Source organism: Ambystoma mexicanum, chromosome 7q, assembly GCF_040938575.1.
Source record: "Ambystoma mexicanum isolate Mex_15411 chromosome 7q, UKY_AmexF1_1, whole genome shotgun sequence".
NCBI lineage: Eukaryota > Metazoa > Chordata > Amphibia > Caudata > Ambystomatidae > Ambystoma > Ambystoma mexicanum.
Genome location: NC_090941.1, coordinates 192,454,178 through 192,474,180, shown reverse-complemented (window position 1 = coordinate 192,474,180; position 20,003 = coordinate 192,454,178).

Below are 20,003 nucleotides of genomic sequence, written 5' to 3'. Positions count from 1 at the left end.
TTGGTAACACCACATCAACCCGGCACTAGTGGGGGTCGTGGGGTGGTAGGCCACGAAAACCCCCAAGTGCTGCAGTCCATCTTGTCTCTGGCTGCCTATGAGCCCAGCCTTGATGACGACTCTGACGTCCATGTTGAGTTGGATGAGCATCAAGTCCATGTGTCAGGGGTGAGTGATTCTGAGGTGGACACTCCTCTGTCTGCGACACCTGCACTGAGGGATCAGACAGTCTTGGTTCCTCCGCCCGTGGTGGATCGGGACGCAGGGTCACCCTCCACACCAGTCACTGATGTGCCTGGGACATCACGTCGACGGGGGCATGTAGTCGTGCAGCCGCAGGCGGTGCCAACACAGCGAGGACCCCCGGTCCTTGGGTCCCGCAGGGGTCAAGCCCGGCAACGCGGTCGCCGTGCGCAACCGCTGTATTCTGAGTGGGAGCAAGACATGACTGCCAATTCCGAACGGCAGGGGGCAGCAATGGAAAACATCGCTGAGAGCATGGAGCGTGTGGCCCGATCTGTGCTCCCCCCTGCTAGGCAGGTGCTTCTCCAGCAGCAGGCGGCACGGTCCACGGCCCGCTCGCTCAGGCTGGGCATGGCGGCCTCAGACAGGGCACGCCAGGCTGAAATGTCGTCTCTGCGTCAAGCAATTGCTGCTCACGCAGAGGCGCACATGGATGCCCTGAGGGAGGAGTATGCTTCCCTCAGATCCACTCTGGGTGTCCTTATGATGTCCCAGAGGCAGCAGGCAGAGGAGAGGTTTGCACAGCTTGAGCGTACCATCCCGGCTGAGCTACAGGCTTGCCGGGGGGTGCAGCGGTTGTCCAACCAGGCCTTGCAGGAGGAACTCCGAGTTACACGTGCTACCTTGCAAGAGGAAGCATGTGTATCACGTGAGGTTCTGCATGCAGACCTATGTCACATCGCCACACAGAACCAGGCTCACCCGTCCGGCAGACTTGCTGCCGACGAGGGGCAAGTTGTGGCTAGGGGTGGCCAGGCTACTGTGCCACGTCCTCCTTTACAGGATGAGCCAGACTCGGACGACCATCTATCTCCCACATAGGTCGGGCTGTGCAGGCGTTGAGCCCATGGAGTTTTTTTTTTGGCTCAGCATCATCGGATGTGGATGTTGAGCAGCACCCTGTACCTCCCCCCTCCTGGGTGCCTCCCCTCCCCCCCGGGTCGTATGTGGCCATTTTTTCTTTTTCTTTTAGTTTAGTTAGTTAAGTTTCTGTTTGATAGTTAGTTTAAATAGGTAATGTAGGTTTTCCATTGTTAGTGCAATTAGTTAATAGTTGATTTAGTTTAAAATTGCTAGTCTTTTGTGCTTTCATGTGACGGTGTGTGCTTTGTGGCTTTTGAAGGCATCCACTGTCTGTTCCAGCTGGGCCCTTCATGGTTGTCTTGTGTATGTGTTTGCTGCTTGGGGTCCTTGACTCACATATGCCACTCCTGCCTCCCTTATCCATGGGCTCGCAAGGATGGTTCGGTGTTACAGAATATTACACAAGGGCTTTGGACTGTCATATCTGTGGCATGTCAGGTGCTGTGTGACTTGTGTTGACACCCCTAGTGGGGATGATTTTGGTGTCATTGTCCACTGTTCGGCTTTTGCTAGATGGGGTGTGTCATGAATAATGTGTACATTGATTGCTATGCATTGTGTAGTATGTTTCATATCTTTCCTGTACACGTGCTTGTTGCAATTCATGCTGTAGATAGTGTACCACACTTTGGATGTGAAAGACGGACTGATGGTGTGATTTGTGATGTGACTCTCTGACATGGTAAAGTAATGAGATGCCTGATGAGACACGCAGATGACTTTGAAGCATTAATCATGTGTTTCATGCCCTTTCTGCAGGGGGATGAGCCTCCAGAGCACCTTTGCCAGCAGACATAGCCCATTGGACGATGGAAATCTGGACCCGTTTGTTGGTGCCCACATGCAACAGCACCCCTGGCTGATGTGCAGGCAGCAAATGGCAGGGCACGTGGGCAGCAGGCAGTCAGGCAGCAGCAGATGGCAGGTGGGAGCATGCTTGGGGCTCTGGGGGGCAGTAGTTCGGCCTTCTGGGCAGGAGCGTGGTCTTCCGTGTGCTTACGCGTGGCCAGCTTGATACGGAGTGATTTGGCACGTGAAAAATCTGCACGTCAGCGTGTAATTCGAGGAAAGGGCCCATGCGTGTAAGCACGCGTGGAAAACTGCACGTCCGCGTGTAATACGAGGAAAGGGCCCATGCGCGTAAGTGACGTGACGCGCGCGTGCGTTTCCCTCAGCACGGGTTAAAGGTGAGCGGGCCCAGCAGTTCGCTGTACGTGCCTTTCGTGGAGACCGACGTGTGTTGCTGCTTCCTGTTGTTTCGCGCGCCATCACAACTTCACAGCTATCAAGGACGTATCTCTTCTTTTGGCAGGGGTATTGGCTACGCGTGTTTTTCTGCATCGCGCTAGTCAGACGGTGAGTCGCACACGCTCTTTTTCCACTGCGGGTGCCCCTGTGTATCGCACCCATTTTCGATGTCATAGTAGCCTGCGTGTCCCACGCGTACGCGTTATTCGTGTTACTGGGTGCCACCGCGTACTGCGGGAGGTTGAATCCACGCACGTAGGCTGCAGGGTTGCGTGCACGGTTTTACTGCAGTTTTGGGGTGACTGAGCGTTGCGTGACCCGTCACCACATCACCAGGGTCACATACAGCCTTGCAGGTGCAGGGGGGCTGTTAACATCTTGCTTCCCACCCCCTTCACCCCAATTGCCCAGGTCGATTGTAGTGTACATCTCCCATTGGCACCACTCCATCTGTGCCAGCACTACTACATCTGTGCCATGGTTGGGAGGGCACCAAAGGTGAGGGGCGCCTCAGCTGGGCGTCCTCCTCGTGGCGGGCGTAGTCGGGGACGTGGCCGTGGTGAGTAGGGGGACTCCAGGGTGTCCAGGGCAGCCACAGAGGGGGAAGAGGCAGGGGTGCGCCACTTGAGCACAATGTTGTGCCATGTGTCGGTGCAGCCATGCCACCACCCACTGTGGTTCCGGGGGATGCAGCTCCTGCATCTGGCACTGGCACCCGTACGACCCGGCAGTCCATTCCATCAACTGCCACGGGCCCAACGGTAGTGGTAGCTGCAGGTGCAGCTGTGGACACCGCCACCCAGGCTCAGGGTCTGCCAGCGCAGGCTGCGTTGGCACTTGAAGAGCCCTTGGTAGATCTCCAACAGGCCAGGGGGGAAACCATAGGGGCACGCCGGGCTGCTCAGACCAAGACACGTGTCCCTGGGGCAGTCATGTCATCTGCTGCCCCGAACAGCTGGGTGTTGGCAAGTGCAGGGGCAGATGCACCCAACAGCACCCTGGTTGTGAGTCTGCCAACCAGGACCGTTGCGGTCAATGACCCTGCCACAGCTGATGTTGCTGCGCAGGGTCCATTAGTGGGCCCCCAGCTGCCACTGACACAAGTCAGGCCTTTGGTCATCCCTCCACCTGCTTCTCCCTTGGCTCAATCCACCGAACCCACTGGCCATGCTGGTAAGGGCGGCATTAGCCAGCCAGGGTCTGCGCCACAGTCCAAGAGGAGGAAGGTTGCACCTGCAGCACAGGCTGGGACCCCACACACAGCCACGACCTCCTGCACGTCGAGGAAGAAGCCTTTCTGTAAGCAGGAACTGGACTTCCTCGTGGACTACGTGCGGTGCCACAGCCGTGACATGCTAGTGGGTGCCAATAGTCAGACTACGGCTGCCCAACGTGACACCCACTGGAAGCATGTTGCGGAACATGTCCGTTCATTCGGCCATGAGGTGCGCACGGCGCAGGAGTGCAAAAAGCGTTGGCATGACATCAAGCGCAGCACTAAGGCTAAGCGTGCCTCTAATTACAACTTGACTCTGGTGAATGGCGGTGGGCCTGCACCAGAGGAGGAAGAACTCACTCCGCATGAGGCTCTCGTTGCGGAGTTCATACCACCTGAATTGGTCGAAGGAGTGTGAGAGATGCTGGATTTTGATGCCCAGTCCAGTGAGTGTTGATGCGTGTTTGTTGAGGACGTGTGTGTTTCACTTGTGGGATGTGTTGTGCATGATTGCTGCTACGTGTGACGTCTACATGGTTCTGATGTGTAAGTAATGCAATGCTTCCGTCATGCATGTCTCCTCTGCCTGCATGCGGGACTCCATGTGGGCATGCTCCCTTGCCCCTCCTCCGCCACTCTGCACCCCAGTTCCACCTTTGCACTGGTCTGCTTCAATCTTGCCAATGTGTAGTTTCTTGTTCATGTGTCCTGTGTAGATGCTAACTTCCAGCGTAGAAACTGCCAGACATATGCCGTGTGGTACAGCCTTAGTACTCGATGCAGGGTATCTCACTTGTACTGTGCATGGGTCAGATGTCCCGCAGGGACATGAGTGCCCATTCATGCTCCATGTGCATTGCACGCATGCCCCTATGTGTCCTTGACTGGATGATCACTGTAATATGAGTCCTTGGTTACATACATTGCCTGTCATCTCATCGGCCTCCCCATGTCAACTGTGGCTCAGTCCTGCGTTGCACACATGTTTAGGCTCTGACAATCTGTGTGGCTCACAGGCCTCAGCCTGTTCAATGGCCAATGACTCTGTCCAACTCTTGTTGTGTCTTCTTCACACGTGGGCGGCCTCCGGAGTTTTCATCATGTGTCATGCCTACTGTCCCAGCATAATTTGCAGTGTTGTAATTCTAATCACATTAAGCTGTTGATGCCAGTCAACACTGCCTGTCAATACACAGGTGTATGGTCAGCCTTTTGATACCATGCTAGGCATCCCTGCTTTGGTACTGGGGTGGAGGGGTGCTTGGCTTCTAGACATGGTACACATTGAATGCACAATGCACGTGATGTGTGAATTTGACATTGCACTGCCTTCACATTTCCTGGCACTCACCATGGAGTGCTTGTACATGTAGGTAGTGAGTGGCATACACATTTTCTGCACTTCATAGACCCACTTCCATGGAAACTGCCACCTTTCAACAGGTCTGATCACAGAAGCTATTCAAAGTAGACCCAGCATGCATGCCAGGTCATATGTTGTGTGTCACATGTCTGCCGAATGCCTTTGCTGTCGGTGTGTGTGTGTCGTGTGCTTCTGACATGTGTAGTGACCTTTTTTCTCTCTATTTCTCAGGTGATGACGCAATGGAGGCGGAGGATGGTGTTGTCATGCCAGACACAGGGTTGGTAACACCACATCAACCCGGCACTAGTGGGGGTCGTGGGGTGGTAGGCCACGAAAACCCCCAAGTGCTGCAGTCCATCTTGTCTCTGGCTGCCTATGAGCCCAGCCTTGATGACGACTCTGACGTCCATGTTGAGTTGGATGAGCATCAAGTCCATGTGTCAGGGGTGAGTGATTCTGAGGTGGACACTCCTCTGTCTGCGACACCTGCACTGAGGGATCAGACAGTCTTGGTTCCTCCGCCCGTGGTGGATCGGGACGCAGGGTCACCCTCCACACCAGTCACTGATGTGCCTGGGACATCACGTCGACGGGGGCATGTAGTCGTGCAGCCGCAGGCGGTGCCAACACAGCGAGGACCCCCGGTCCTTGGGTCCCGCAGGGGTCAAGCCCGGCAACGCGGTCGCCGTGCGCAACCGCTGTATTCTGAGTGGGAGCAAGACATGACTGCCAATTCCGAACGGCAGGGGGCAGCAATGGAGAACATCGCTGAGAGCATGGAGCGTGTGGCCCGATCTGTGCTCCCCCCTGCTAGGCAGGTGCTTCTCCAGCAGCAGGCGGCACGGTCCACGGCCCGCTCGCTCAGGCTGGGCATGGCGGCCTCAGACAGGGCACGCCAGGCTGAAATGTCGTCTCTGCGTCAAGCAATTGCTGCTCACGCAGAGGCGCACATGGATGCCCTGAGGGAGGAGTATGCTTCCCTCAGATCCACTCTGGGTGTCCTTATGATGTCCCAGAGGCAGCAGGCAGAGGAGAGGTTTGCACAGCTTGAGCGTACCATCCCGGCTGAGCTACAGGCTTGCCGGGGGGTGCAGCGGTTGTCCAGCCAGGCCTTGCAGGAGGAACTCCGAGTTACACGTGCTACCTTGCAAGAGGAAGCATGTGTATCACGTGAGGTTCTGCATGCAGACCTATGTCACATCGCCACACAGAACCAGGCTCACCCGTCCGGCAGACTTGCTGCCGACGAGGGGCAAGTTGTGGCTAGGGGTGGCCAGGCTACTGTGCCACGTCCTCCTTTACAGGATGAGCCAGACTCGGACGACCATCTATCTCCCACATAGGTCGGGCTGTGCAGGCGTTGAGCCCATGGAGTTTTTTTTTTGGCTCAGCATCATCGCATGTGGATGTTGAGCAGCACCCTGTACCTCCCCCCTCCTGGGTGCCTCCCCTCCCCCCCGGGTCGTATGTGGCCATTTTTTATTTTTCTTTTAGTTTAGTTAGTTAAGTTTCTGTTTGATAGTTAGTTTAAATAGGTAATGTAGGTTTTCCATTGTTAGTGCAATTAGTTAATAGTTGATTTAGTTTAAAATTGCTAGTCTTTTGTGCTTTCATGTGACGGTGTGTGCTTTGTGGCTTTTGAAGGCATCCACTGTCTGTTCCAGCTGGGCCCTTCATGGTTGTCTTGTGTATGTGTTTGCTGCTTGGGGTCCTTGACTCACATATGCCACTCCTGCCTCCCTTATCCATGGGCTCGCAAGGATGGTTCGGTGTTACAGAATATTACACAAGGGCTTTGGACTGTCATATCTGTGGCATGTCAGGTGCTGTGTGACTTGTGTTGACACCCCTAGTGGGGATGATTTTGGTGTCATTGTCCACTGTTCGGCTTTTGCTAGATGGGGTGTGTCATGAATAATGTGTACATTGATTGCTATGCATTGTGTAGTATGTTTCATATCTTTCCTGTACACGTGCTTGTTGCAATTCATGCTGTAGATAGTGTACCACACTTTGGATGTGAAAGACGGACTGATGGTGTGATTTGTGATGTGACTCTCTGACATGGTAAAGTAATGAGATGCCTGATGAGACACGCAGATGACTTTGAAGCATTAATCATGTGTTTCATGCCCTTTCTGCAGGGGGATGAGCCTCCAGAGCACCTTTGCCAGCAGACATAGCCCATTGGACGATGGAAATCTGGACCCGTTTGTTGGTGCCCACATGCACATGTGTGCACAAGCAGAGGCACAGTGATTGCAGACCCACATCCTAGAACTGCTGACATGTTCCAAGGAACTCCAGGCAAGGTGAGCATCACAGGGGGACCACGACACAGCAAAGCTTGCACCAGGCGAGTTGCACATGCAGGCTTAGTCACAGCACTGTGGGTGAGCTTAGACGAATATTGGTGTTGAAGAACACAATGCAGCTCAGATGTGTTTGTGGACTGATGGCTGTTGATAGTAGGGTTGCCTGGGACACATGCAGGGGCAGTGGCACATACCCTCCGGTACACCAAGGTCCATTGAGGCACTTGTATCAACCATGTAGCCTTCCGAGACATGGAAAGGGGCAGCTCACAGGGACATACAGCAAGGGACATAATCGGGTGCAGTGCATTTCATTTCCATGTACTTTATGATAAATGCACTGCCAACTTTGTTTCGGTCATGGTGGTACGCAACTTGCACTGAAGTCATGGCTTGCTATATGGGTCTGTCTGCTTACCCAGGGAACATTGCATGTTGTGTGAATTGTGACACATTGGTGTTCCATTTGCCACGCACCCACCGGCGGCTGACTTACTGCATTGACTGTGTATGACCCGTCACAGGGGTACTGATATATATGGGTACGAAGCATCTACACCAGATTGTCTGTTTGTAGAGTAGTTTGTTGCTATGGGGCATGTTTGGTGGTGTGTTTTTGTGTAATTGGCACATACAGGTTGTTGACTGTGGCTCTCTTTGCAGCATTGCAGTGCTCCTGTAACCGGACCTGAGAGTGCGCAGGCAGGAGGCCAGCACTCAAAACCAGAGCTAAGTGTCTTGTTGTTTTTCTTTCAAACTGCTCTGCATAGGCTTGCTGGGGGGGTGCACTAATGCATGGATGTATGTGTGATTCAATTTGGTATGTTTTTTCCCCCTAATCACCCGGAATCCTATGCAATTTTGAACCCTGTACCCTCTACCCGGTGTTCCTGCTTCCCGTACCTATCCAAGCAACGTTCCCTAACCCTCTTTCCCCGCTGGGGTTGCGGATGCCTGTGTAAGCCCCGAACTTGCAGGCGCCAAAACCCTAGAGGGGGTGGTTGGTTCGTACCACTCCTTAGCCTGGACTACAGAAGGCCATAACAATGATGTCCAAGTTTGTTTGGATTGTGTATGTGTTCATGCAGGTAGTACATTTTCGTTCATTCCCTACTTTCATGTGTCATTCCTCCTCCCCTCTCCTGCCACTCATTCCAGTTATCCAGTGTGCCAACACCTGTCCCGACTGCATATCCCTGAACCTCCTTCCCCACCAGGGTCTCAGGGGCCTGTGTGAGTTTGACCTTGCAGGCACCCGGGACACGGTGGGGGTGGTTGTTTCGTGACACTCCTGCGCCTGTACACGGGACCTGTGACAATACACATCCGTTCATGATGCATCATCCTATGTTATGTACCACACATGGTTCACATCCTGTTGTGACATTGTTTTACTGTGCTACCTTGGTTGTTGCATCATTGTGGTAGTACTTGGCCTTTGTGAGGTACTGCTACGTCAAGTCATCTACTGGAGGGTGTTCGGGTTCCTTTTTATGCCTTGGATTTTGTGATTTTGGAAATGAGTGTGGATTCTGAGGGTTCAGGCATCTTTTTACACACAAGGTGGGAGATGGTTATGAAGGGTAAAGGTGATCCTGTGGCCAGGTGGAATTGAGGGTTGGAGGCTCCATGACCCAGGTGCAGTTGTTCAGTGGGTCATGGTCATTTGTGAGGGAGGGGGGGGTTGTTGTTGATAGTTGCCTTGCCCTGCAGTGTGATGGGAACTCTGACATTGTAATGGTGGTATCCTATGTACATGTTGTGTTCTGCTGATCAATGCCTGTTCATGTGTTGTGTTTTCCTTTCAGGTGCGAAGGGGATAGTTGTGGTTTGACATAGTGGGGTGTACACATGGTGAATGTTCACATGTGATGTGTAGGGAACACTGATGGTCACTTGAGTGCACATGCATATGTGGAGTGCATGTCCTTGCAGAACCACACACTTGCACTCTGATGCACTACATGTACTCCCACCCTTGCATATCCACGTGTACACTGTTTGCCTTCTGGTTCCCACTGTGTCCCTGCAGCACATGTTCTGTGACCGATTATGGATCCAGTACATGCCTAATTTGATGTTTGATGTGGTCTGTCACTTAGATGTGATGCTCAGGGTGTGCATCACACACAATGGCTGTTCACTGTGCTGTGCGCTGAGCAGTGTGTTGCAGGAGTAGGACACTGCACACATGAGCTGCAGTGTTGATTTTGCAATGCATAATGTGCATGTAGACAGGCATTCATTGTTATGTTACGTCTACGACTGTTGTAATGCATCTGGAAATGACTTATTTTGGGTGGGAGATTTTGTTGGTCTGTCATTTCATCTGATTCCGGGTCAGGCATCATTGTCTGATGCCACTGTACATTTAGGACATGGTAATGTGTACCTTATCATTACTGTGTTGGTGTATGGGTATTGCTTGCCATGTCATGTTGATGTTTGGGAGGGTTTGAGTGACATGACAGTGATGGCCATGGCCTGTTTTGCAGGTGTGTGTGGTGCACACCTTGCATGTCAGGGTCATCCGCTTCTCAGAGCAACTAGCTGGGGGTAGATTTCTCTCCGCGGCAGGGCCCTCCCCCTGGAACAGACTTCCTGCCTGACTTGAACTTGAGGGGAACCATCTCCAGTTCTGGAAGCACCTCAAGACCTTCCTCTTTGCTTCTGCTTACTCTCTGCCTCTCCCTTGCAGAATTCTTCACTGGAACTGCACAGGAGCTGCAGCTGGGCCACTCTCACCGACCTCGGTCCCTGGCCCAGCCACTCTCCACTTGCACTGCCTCCCTGGCAACCCCTGCACGGCAGTGCTGTCTCTCTATCCCTACAGCCCTCCCTTCCCAGCACTTGTCTGCACTTACCTTTGCAGTTGCCACCAGCCGAACTATGTATTATTTTTTTGGGCTACTTCCCCTGTACTGGACTCCCCCCCCCCCCACCCTTCCCCTTGCACTTTTCCCTTCCCCCTACCCCTGCACTTGCACAATCTCAATGACACCTGGCCTAGTAGTACCGTTGTTTGTCTTCCCTTGTTCCCCCCTCCCTGCCTCATTGCGCCTTGAAATACTTGTGTATGGGCCATATCATGTCATATGTCATATGTGTGCCTTTTGGTCACACAGGATAGCTTGTGTTTAAGTAGCTAGGGATGCAGACGATGTGGCACTTCCATGGCAACTATCTCAGGGTGGTAGGGTTGTGACAGTTGACTGTCTCTTTGTCATCATCGATTGCCACCTGGTATGTGCCTGGCCTGTGTGCACTCCGCAGGGGTGGGAGTTTAGGTGAAAAATGTGGCCACAAGCTGGGTCCGGGCTTCCTCGCCACGTGCCCTGTCCCCTCCCATGGGCAGCGCCTGTGCCTGTGGTTGGGGATGTGGGGGCACCACCATGTCCACCGGGACGCCCTGCCATGTTGCAACATTGTGCAGGACGCATGCTGCCACAATGATCCTGCACACTACTGGTGGTGCATAGAGTAGTTGCCCACCAGAGCGGTCAAGGGAGCGGAAACATGACTTGAGCACTCCGAATGTGCGCTCCACTATGCCCCTGGTTGCAATATGGGCGGCGTTGTATCTTACCTGGGGTGGTGTGGTGGGGTTCCGGATTGGCGTCATCATGTGGTTGCTCAGAGGGTAGGCACTGTCCCCTGGGGAGGTGATAATAGTTGAGATTATTAGGGTTTGGATATTTGTGTGTGTGTGACTTGCATGCATGTGCAAGGGCATTTGTACTGACCTAGGAGCCATGTGTCACCATGCTGCCCAGCTTCCAGGGCCTGGCTCAGGGCGGACATTCTGTATATGAAACTGTCATGGGTGGAGCCAGGGTAGTTTGCATAGACAGAAGTGATGATTCCCTTTGCATCGCATACCACCTGTACATTGATGGAATGCCAGTGCTTGCAGTTTCGGTAGATGTGCTCAGTGGCCCTAGTAGGACGTAGGGCCACATGGGTGCAATCTATGGCACCGAGCACTTTGGGGAAGTGTGCCACCCTGAAAAAATCCAGGACAACGGCCTGCCTTTCTGCGGGTGTTCTGGGCATGTATATGTGCCTGCGGACTGAGGGGCGTGCTGTCATGATTGCCAGTACCTGGTGTAGGCAGCGTGACTGCGTGGCCTGTGAGACCCTCCCCACTATGGCAGTGGTCCGCTGAAATGACCCAGTGGCCAAAAAATGCAGGACATTGAGCAGCTTCTCCAAGGGGCTCAATGCTTGGGAGCAAAGGGTGGGGGATGTAAGGTCATCTTCCCACTCCCTGACCAGGTCTAGGATGATATGGGGTGGAAACCTATACCTGCCGTAGACCTGGTCGTCAGGCATCCCAAAAAGGCTTGTCCGTGGTGCGAAAATGCGTGCCCTGGCCATTCACCTCCTCCTGCGGTGTCCCACGATCAGTGCAGCGACAAATGGGGCATTCATCGTAGCTGTATATAAGCGTTTGTTGTTTGCGCGCACTTTTATGCTGTGCGCGGGGACGCCTCCGCCTGCCTTCGTGTGGGCGGACGCATTGACGCCTGTGCACGTCTTTTGCCGTGCACGGGTTTCCCATATTCGGATACATGGTAAGACTGTACGTCCGAGTGTCATCGCGTGTGATCGGAGGGGAGTGAGCGTACACGCGATTGGCCTGGGTACGTGTGTTTCAGGGTGCGTGGGAAGTTCCACACGCGATTAGCCTGGGTACGTGTGTTCCGGGGTGCGCGGGAACTTTCACACGCGATTGGTGGAAATCCACGTGTGTTCTGTCATCACGTGCAATGAGGGAAACACCCGCGCGCGTCACGTCACAGACGCGCTCACGCGCTAAGGGCCTTTGGTCCAATGAAATCACATATGCGTGCTGCCGTGCATACGCGCTAAGGGCCTTTCCTCGAATTACACGCTGACGTGCAGATTTTTCACATGCCAAATCACTCCGTATCAAGCTGGCCACGCGTAAGCACACGGAAGACCACGCTCCTGCCCAGAAGGCCGAACTACTGCCCCCCAGAGCCCCGAACACGCTCCCACCTGCCATCTGCTGCTGCATGACTGCCTGCTGCCCACGTGCCCTGCCATTTGCTGCCTGCACATCAGCCAGGGGTGCTGTTGCTGTGACCACCCCTGCTGGAACCGAAGACTCCCGACTGGGATTCCATCGCTCCACAGCCCAGCCCCAGGACCCAGTTGCCCACCCACTCCTGCCTCTGGGGTTGTCATGTAGGGGCAAACACCATCTGAGACCACTGACAACCCCCGGCCAGAGAGGCAGAGGGGCACCAGCTTCAGTGCCACCGAAGTTGGTGTCCTGGTGGAGCAAGTCCTGGGGCAGTATGATGCCCTCTTCGGAAGTTCCCGTGCCGACAAGGAAGGACGGACTTGGATCTGGACTGACATCGTGACTGCCATCAAACGTGGAGGGGGTGGTGGTCCGCGACTTACAACATGTCAAGAAGCGATGGGAGGACTTCAGGTCCAGGACCCTGAACAAGGCCCGGCGCCTCTTAAAGGCAGCGGATGCCAAGGGGCGCCGGGGCCACTTGTCGGAAGAACAGATGAGGGTCCTGGAACGCATATCCCCAGCGCTCCACGTCCAGGTCCTTGAGAGGCAGACCCGTCTGGAGTCGAGCAGTAAGTGTACATGCATCCTGATTGTGAGCAGTGCGTGTGGTGATTTTTCAGTAGTGTGCAGGTTGCACATCTGTTTGTATGGGGTCGAGTATGGGTGGGGGTGTACAGGGCCGTGGGGCTAACACATGCGAGGGCTGGAATGTGTGAGACATGGATGGTGCTTGTGTGTGTAGGCTTGCATGCCAAATGCAGTTGTGTGGGCACACATGTTTGGATGAATGTGTATGTAAGTAGACATGTCCGTGATGTCACGCCTGTATGTTGTTTTCGGCTACATGTATCAGCACTGTGTACATGTGCATAGGTGTGTATTTGACAAGGGTGCAACAGTGATGCAACATGGATGCATGTAACAGCGGTATGTGGAAGCCTGATTGGCAGATGTGACATGGATGCCCGTCTGAACACTGCGACACTTGGCAGAGGTGTACACATGCATGCAAGTGTGGTGGTGTGTACATGTGTGGTGCACTTCCTGTGTTGCATGTGATGTCTGGCTCACCTTTGGCTGCTCATGCTGTTGTATGTGTATGGATGGTGGTGGCAGTTGCGATATGGCTGTGGTATGGCTCATGTGTGCGAGTTGTAATGACATGTGTGTTGGGGATTGTGATGACATGTCTGAGGTTTGCCAATGCCACTCATGTACAACTGTCATGTGTGTATGTGTCCATTGTACAGTGCCCTGATGCCTGTGTTTTGTTTCTCCCTGTCTGCAGCGTCAACTGATGAAGAGGGCGGAGAAGGTGCTGTGGAGCACAGCGGCGGGGATCCCACCGCCAGCCGGAGACGCAAGGCCCGGCTCCCCTCCCATGTTGTGATCTCGTCGGGGAGTGAGGAGTCCGGTGCCGCGTCCCAGGCCGCAGCTGCCGGGGGGAGGTCCAAGAGGTGGAGGTTGGAGTTGGACTCCTCGGCAGCAGAAGGGGCAGCTGGGACCCCACAGGGCCCAACAGGGGAAGATGGCACGGAGTCATCCAGGTTGGTGGGGGGTTTGGTGGAGGAGGAGGCCGTGCAAGCACCAGAGACGGGGTCTGGAGGTGGGGATCCCACTGGTGCTAGTGGTGCAATGCAGGACCAGGGACAGGAGGCAGCACAGGCCGCCGCGGAGGTGCCTGTGTGCAATCCTGTCCCTGATCCTGTCCCTGCATCATCTTGCACCAGCAGGGATGCCAACGTCCAGACCCGTTTTCAGGCAGGGGATGAGCTCACGTCAACTGGCCTTCCTCTGCCTGCGGACGTGGCTATCCGGGTCCGGGTTGAGCCTGTCCTGACTGGTGTGGCGTTGCGTCAACGGGCCATGCGAGGTGACCTGCAGTCTTTTCATGAGGAGACTGCACGTCATCTCGAATGGCTCGTTGACCACGTCAGCCTGCTGGGACAGGTCACCCAGGCTGGATTCCTCCGTATGATGGGGCTTGCTACGACCCCCTCCTCAACTGGACCCCCTACGCGCCAGTCGTCCTCCGTGCCATCTTCCCACCCATCAGTCACTTTGGTGCCCTGTGGAGCTGCCTCCGACGGTGCGGCCAGGCTGGTGGAGGAGTTATCCCTGCCACAGTCGGAAGTCGGACGTCCAGCAGGGGTGGCCACATCAACGACTGCACCCCAGCCGGCGGAGGATGTGCAGGCAGCAGAAGGCAGTGCACGGGCAGAGGCACAGCAGCAGCAGCAACGTGGTAGGAGCCATGAAGGCTCGGGGCCTTCAACATCGGAGGGGCAGGCATCGGCCGGAGGGCAGGAGGACCCAGGACAGAGAGTGTCTTCCGTGTGGCAGCGGTTGGGCCACGCCATAGATGCGGAGCGGCAGCGGGCGGAAGAGGCACGGCTCACAATGGTCAGGGCGGAGAACTCCATGCGGAGGGCCCTGAGGCGGGCCGAGTGCCTCGAGGCAATCCGCAGGGGTTTGGAGGTGGACACGTCGACGGCCCTGCAGACCCTTGGGGCCATGGAGGAGGACCGCCTCCGGGACATTGAGCAGGAGTTCGATGATGCCCTGGCCCGGGACATCCACAAGTGAGCCGTCAAACTAGCCCGCTGCCCTTGTACATAGTTATGTAGGTAGTGTTAGGTTTCATTTTTGTTTTGATTTTATTTGGACCTTTCGGACATTGGCCACATTTTTGTATATAGTTTATTTTATTAGTTAGTGTAGTTAGATAGGTTTCCTTTCTTTTGTTGGGATAATGGACCCTGGCTTGTTCCCATGTACATAGTTCACTGTTGGATTGTATTTTTTTTTCACATTTTAACCATGGAGCAATGGCTTTCTTTTTTATTTCCCATTGGATTTTTTTTTGTGGACAGTGACTTTGGACACCATTACTTTGGAATTTTATTTTTGGTTTTGCTTTTTTTCACGGACATGCTTCTTTTAATTTTTGTACATTCACATTTCTGTTTCTTTATTTTTGATTCTATTTATGTTTCCTTTAATACATATTTTTTTTGGTGAACTTCAAAGTGTGGTATCTCATTGGTTTCATGCATTTCATGATATGGGTTTTGTGATTCACGCACACCCATTGGGTGTATGTGAGGGGAATGTGTTTCTTTTGGAACTTGCAATTGGTGTTCTGTGATGTAATTGCAAATTATGAGTAGGTGGATGCAATACTCGGGTGGGTGTTTTGCATTTGGAGGCTGACCATAGGGACCAGGGATCTAGATTGTGATGACATGTTGGCTGGGGAACATGAGTTGCACATGAGTGGGGGCCTGCTGGCAGGTGCCCCATAGTGCTGGGGGGTGGGGGTGGTGGGAGACATGGGTGGGAGCCTGGTGGAGGGTGCCCCTGCACTGCTGGGGGGTGGGGGGGTGGGAGACATGGGTAGGGGCCTGGTGGAGGGTGCCCCTGCACTGCTGGGGGTTGGGGGGGTGGGAGACATGGGTAGGGGCCTGCTGGCAGGTGCCCCACAGTGCTAGGGGGTGGGGGCGGTGGGGAACATGAGTTGGACATGGGTGTGGGCCTGCTGGCAGGTGCCCCACAGTGCTGGGGGATGGGGGTGGTGGGGAACATGAGTTGGACATGGGTGGGGGCCTGCTGGCAGGTGCCCCACAGTGCTGGGGGGTGGGGGTGGTGGGGAGCATGAGTTGGAAATGGGTGGGGGCCTGCTGGCAGGTGCCCCACAGTGCTGGGGGGTGGGGGTGGTGGGAGACATGGGTGGGGGCCTGGTGGAGGGTGCCCCTGCACTGCTGGGGGTGGGGGTGGTGGGAGACATGGGTGGGGGCCTGGTGGAGGCTGCCCCTGGTGGCTGGGGGGTGGGGGTGGTGGGAGACATGGGTGGGGGCCTGGTGGAGGCTGCCCCTGTGGAGTGGGGGTGCTGGGAGACATGGGTGGGGGCCTGGTGGTGGGTGCCCCTGCACTGCTGGGGGGTGGGGGTGGTGGGAGTCATGGGTGGAGGCCTGCTGGCAGGTGCCCCACAGTGCTGGGGGGTGGGGGTGGTGGGAGACATGGGTGGGGGCCTGGTGGAGGGTGCCCCTGCACTGCTGGGGGGTGGGGGTGGTGGGAGACATGAGTTGGACATGGGTGTGGGCCTGCTGGCAGGTGCCCCACAGTGCTAGGGGGTGGGGGCGGTGGGGAACATGAGTTGGACATGGGTGTGGGCCTGCTGGCAGGTGCCCCACAGTGCTGGGGGATGGGGGTGGTGGGGAACATGAGTTGGACATGGGTGGGGGCCTGCTGGCAGGTGCCCCACAGTGCTGGGGGGTGGGGGTGGTGGGGAGCATGAGTTGGAAATGGGTGGGGGCCTGCTGGCAGGTGCCCCACAGTGCTGGGGGGTGGGGGTGGTGGGAGACATGGGTGGGGGCCTGGTGGAGGGTGCCCCTGCACTGCTGGGGGTGGGGGTGGTGGGAGACATGGGTGGGGGCCTGGTGGAGGCTGCCCCTGGTGGCTGGGGGGTGGGGGTGGTGGGAGACATGGGTGGGGGCCGGGTGGAGGCTGCCCCTGGGGGGTGGGGGTGCTGGGAGACATGGGTGGGGGCCTGGTGGTGGGTGCCCCTGCACTGCTGGGGGGTGGGGGTGGTGGGAGTCATGGGTGGAGGCCTGCTGGCAGGTGCCCCACAGTGCTGGGGGGTGGGGGTGGTGGGAGACATGGGTGGGGGCCTGGTGGAGGGTGCCCCTGCACTGCTGGGGGGTGGGGGTGGTGGGAGACATGAGTTGGACATGGGTGGGGGCCTGCTGGCAGGTGCCCCACAGTGCTGGGGGGTGGGGGTTGTGGGAGACATGGGTGGTGGCCTGGTGGAGGCTGCCCCTGGTGGCTGGGGGTGGGGGTGCTGGGAGACATGGGTGGGGGCCTGGTGGAGGCTGCCCCTGGTGGCTGGGGGGTGGGGGTGCTGGGAGGCATGGGTGGGGGCCTGGTGGTGGGTGCCCCTGCACTGCTGGGGGGTGGGGGTGGTAGGAGACATGGGTGGGGGCCTGGTGGAGGGTGCCCCTGCACTGCTGGGGGGTGGGGGTGGTGGGAGACATGAGTTGGACATGGGTGGGGGCCTGCTGGCAGGTGCCCCACAGTGCTTGGGGGTGGGGGGGTGGGGGTGGTGGGAGACATGGGTGGGGGCCTGGTGGAGGCTGCCCCTGGTGGCTGGGGAGTGGGGGTGCTGGGAGACATGGGTGGGGGCCTGGTGGTGGGTGCCCCTGCACTGCTGGGGGGTGGGGGTGGTGGGAGTCATGGGTGGGGGCCTGCTGGCAGGTGCCCCACAGTGCTGGGGGATGGGGGTGGTGGGAGACATGGGTGGGGGCCTGGTGGAGGGTGCCCCTGCACTGCTGGGGGGTGGGGGTGGTGGGAGACATGAGTTGGACATGGGTGGGGGCCTGCTGGCAGGTGCCCCACAGTGCTGGGGGGTGGGGGTGGTGGGAGACATGGGTGAGGGCCTGGTGGAGGGTGCCCCCGCACTGCTGGGGGGTGGGGGTGGTGGGAGACATGGGTGGGGGCCTGGTGGAGGCTGCCCCTGGTGGCTGGGGGGTGGGGGTGCTGGGAGACATGGGTGGGGGCCTGGTGGAGGCTGCCCCTGCACTGCTGGGGGGTGGGGGTGGTGGGAGACATGGGTGGGGGCCTGGTGGAGGCTGCCCCTGGTGGCTGGGGGTGGGGGTGCTGGGAGACATGGGTGGGGGCCTGGTGGAGGCTGCACCTGCACTGCGGGGGGGTGGGGTGGTGGGAGACATGGGTGGGGGCCTGGTGGAGGCTGCCCCTGGTGGCTGGGGGGTGGGGGTGCTGGGAGACATGGGTGGGGGCCTGGTGGAGGCTGCCCCTGGTGGCTGGGGCGTGGGGGTGCTGGGAGACATGGGTGGGGGCCTGGTGGTGGGTGCCCCTGCACTGCTGGGGGGTGGGGATGGTGGGAGTCATGGGTGGGGGCCTGCTGGCAGGTGCCCCACAGTGCTGGGGGGTGGGGGTGGTGGGAGACATGGGTGGGGGCCTGGTGGAGGGTGCCCCTGCACTGCTGGGTGGTGGGGGTGGTGGGAGACATGAGTTGGACATGGGTGGGGGCCTGCTGGCAGGTGCCCCACAGTGCTGGGGGGTGGGAGTGGTGGGAGACATGGGTGGGGGCCTGGTGGAGGGTGCCCCTGGTGGCTGGGGGGTGGTGGTGCTGGGAGACATGGGTGGGGGCCTGGTGGAGGCTGCCCCTGCATTGCTGGGGGGTGGGGGTGGTGGGAGACATGGGTGGGGGCCTGGTGGAGGCTGCCCCTGCACTGCTGGGGGGTGGGGGTGGTGGGAGACATGGGTGGGGGGCCTGGTGGAGGCTGCCCCTGGTGGCTGGGGGGTGGGGGTGCTGGGAGACATGGGTGGGGGCCTGGTGGAGGCTGCCCCTGCACTGCTGGGGGGTGGGGGTGGTGGGAGACATTGGTGGGGGCCTGGTGGAGGCTGCCCCTGGTGGCTGGGGGGTGGGGGTGCTGGGAGACATAGGTGGGGGCCTGGTGGAGGGTGCCCCTGCACTGCTGGGGGGTGGGGGTGGTGGGAGACATGGGTGGAGGCCTGGTGGAGGCTGCCCCTGGTGGCTGGGGGGTGGGGGCGGTGGGAGACATGGGTGGGGGCCTGGTGGAGGCTGCCCCTGGTGGCTGGGGGCTGGGGGTGCTGGGAGACATGGGTGGGGGCCTGGTGGTGGGTGCCCCTGCACTGCTGGGGGGTGGGGGTGGTGGGAGTCATGGGTGGGGGCCTGCTGGCAGGTGCCCCACAGTGCTGGGGGGTGGGGGTGGTGGGAGACATGGGTGGGGGCCTGGTGGAGGGTGCCCCTGCACTGCTGGGGGGTGGGGGTGGTGGGAGACATGAGTTGGACATGGGTGGGGGCCTGCTGGCAGGTGCCCCACAGTGCTGGGGGGTGGGGGTGGTGGGAGACATGGGTGGGGGCCTGGTGGAGGCTGCCCCTGGTGGCTGGGGGGTGGGGGTGCTGGGAGACATGGGTGGGTGCCTGGTGGAGGCTGCTCCTGCACTGCTGGGGGGTGGGGGTGGTGGGAGACATGGGTGGGGGCCTGGTGGATGCTGCCCCTGGTGGCTGGGGGGTGGGGGTGCTGGGAGACATGGGTGGGGGCCTGGTGGAGGCTGCCCCTGGTGGCTGGGGGGTGGGGTTGCTGGGAGACATGGGTGGGGGCCAGTGGTGGGTGCCCCTGCACTGCTGGGGGGTGGGGGTGGTGGGAGTCATGGGTGGGGGCCTGCTGGCAGGTGCCCCACAGTGCTGGGGGGTGGGGGTGGTGAGAGACATGGGTGGGGGCCTGGTGGTGGGTGCCCCTGCACTGCTGGGGGGTGGGGGTGGTGGGAGTCATGGGTGGGGGCCTGCTGGCAGGTGCCCCACAGTGCTGGGGGGTGGGGGTGGTGGGAGACATGGGTGGGGGCCTGGTGGAGGGTGCCCCTGCACTGCTGGGGGGTGGGGGTGGTGGGAGACATGAGTTGGACATGGGTGGGGGCCTGCTGGCAGGTGCCCCACAGTGCTGGGGGGTGGGGGTGGTGGGAGACATGGGTGGGGGCCTGGTGGAGGCTGCCCCTGGTGGCTGGGGGGTGGGGGTGCTGGGAGACATGGGTGGGTGCCTGGTGGAGGCTGCTCCTGCACTGCTGGGGGGTGGGGGTGGTGGGAGACATGGGTGGGGGCCTGGTGGAGGCTGCCCCTGGTGGCTGGGGGGTGGGGGTGCTGGGAGACATGGGTGG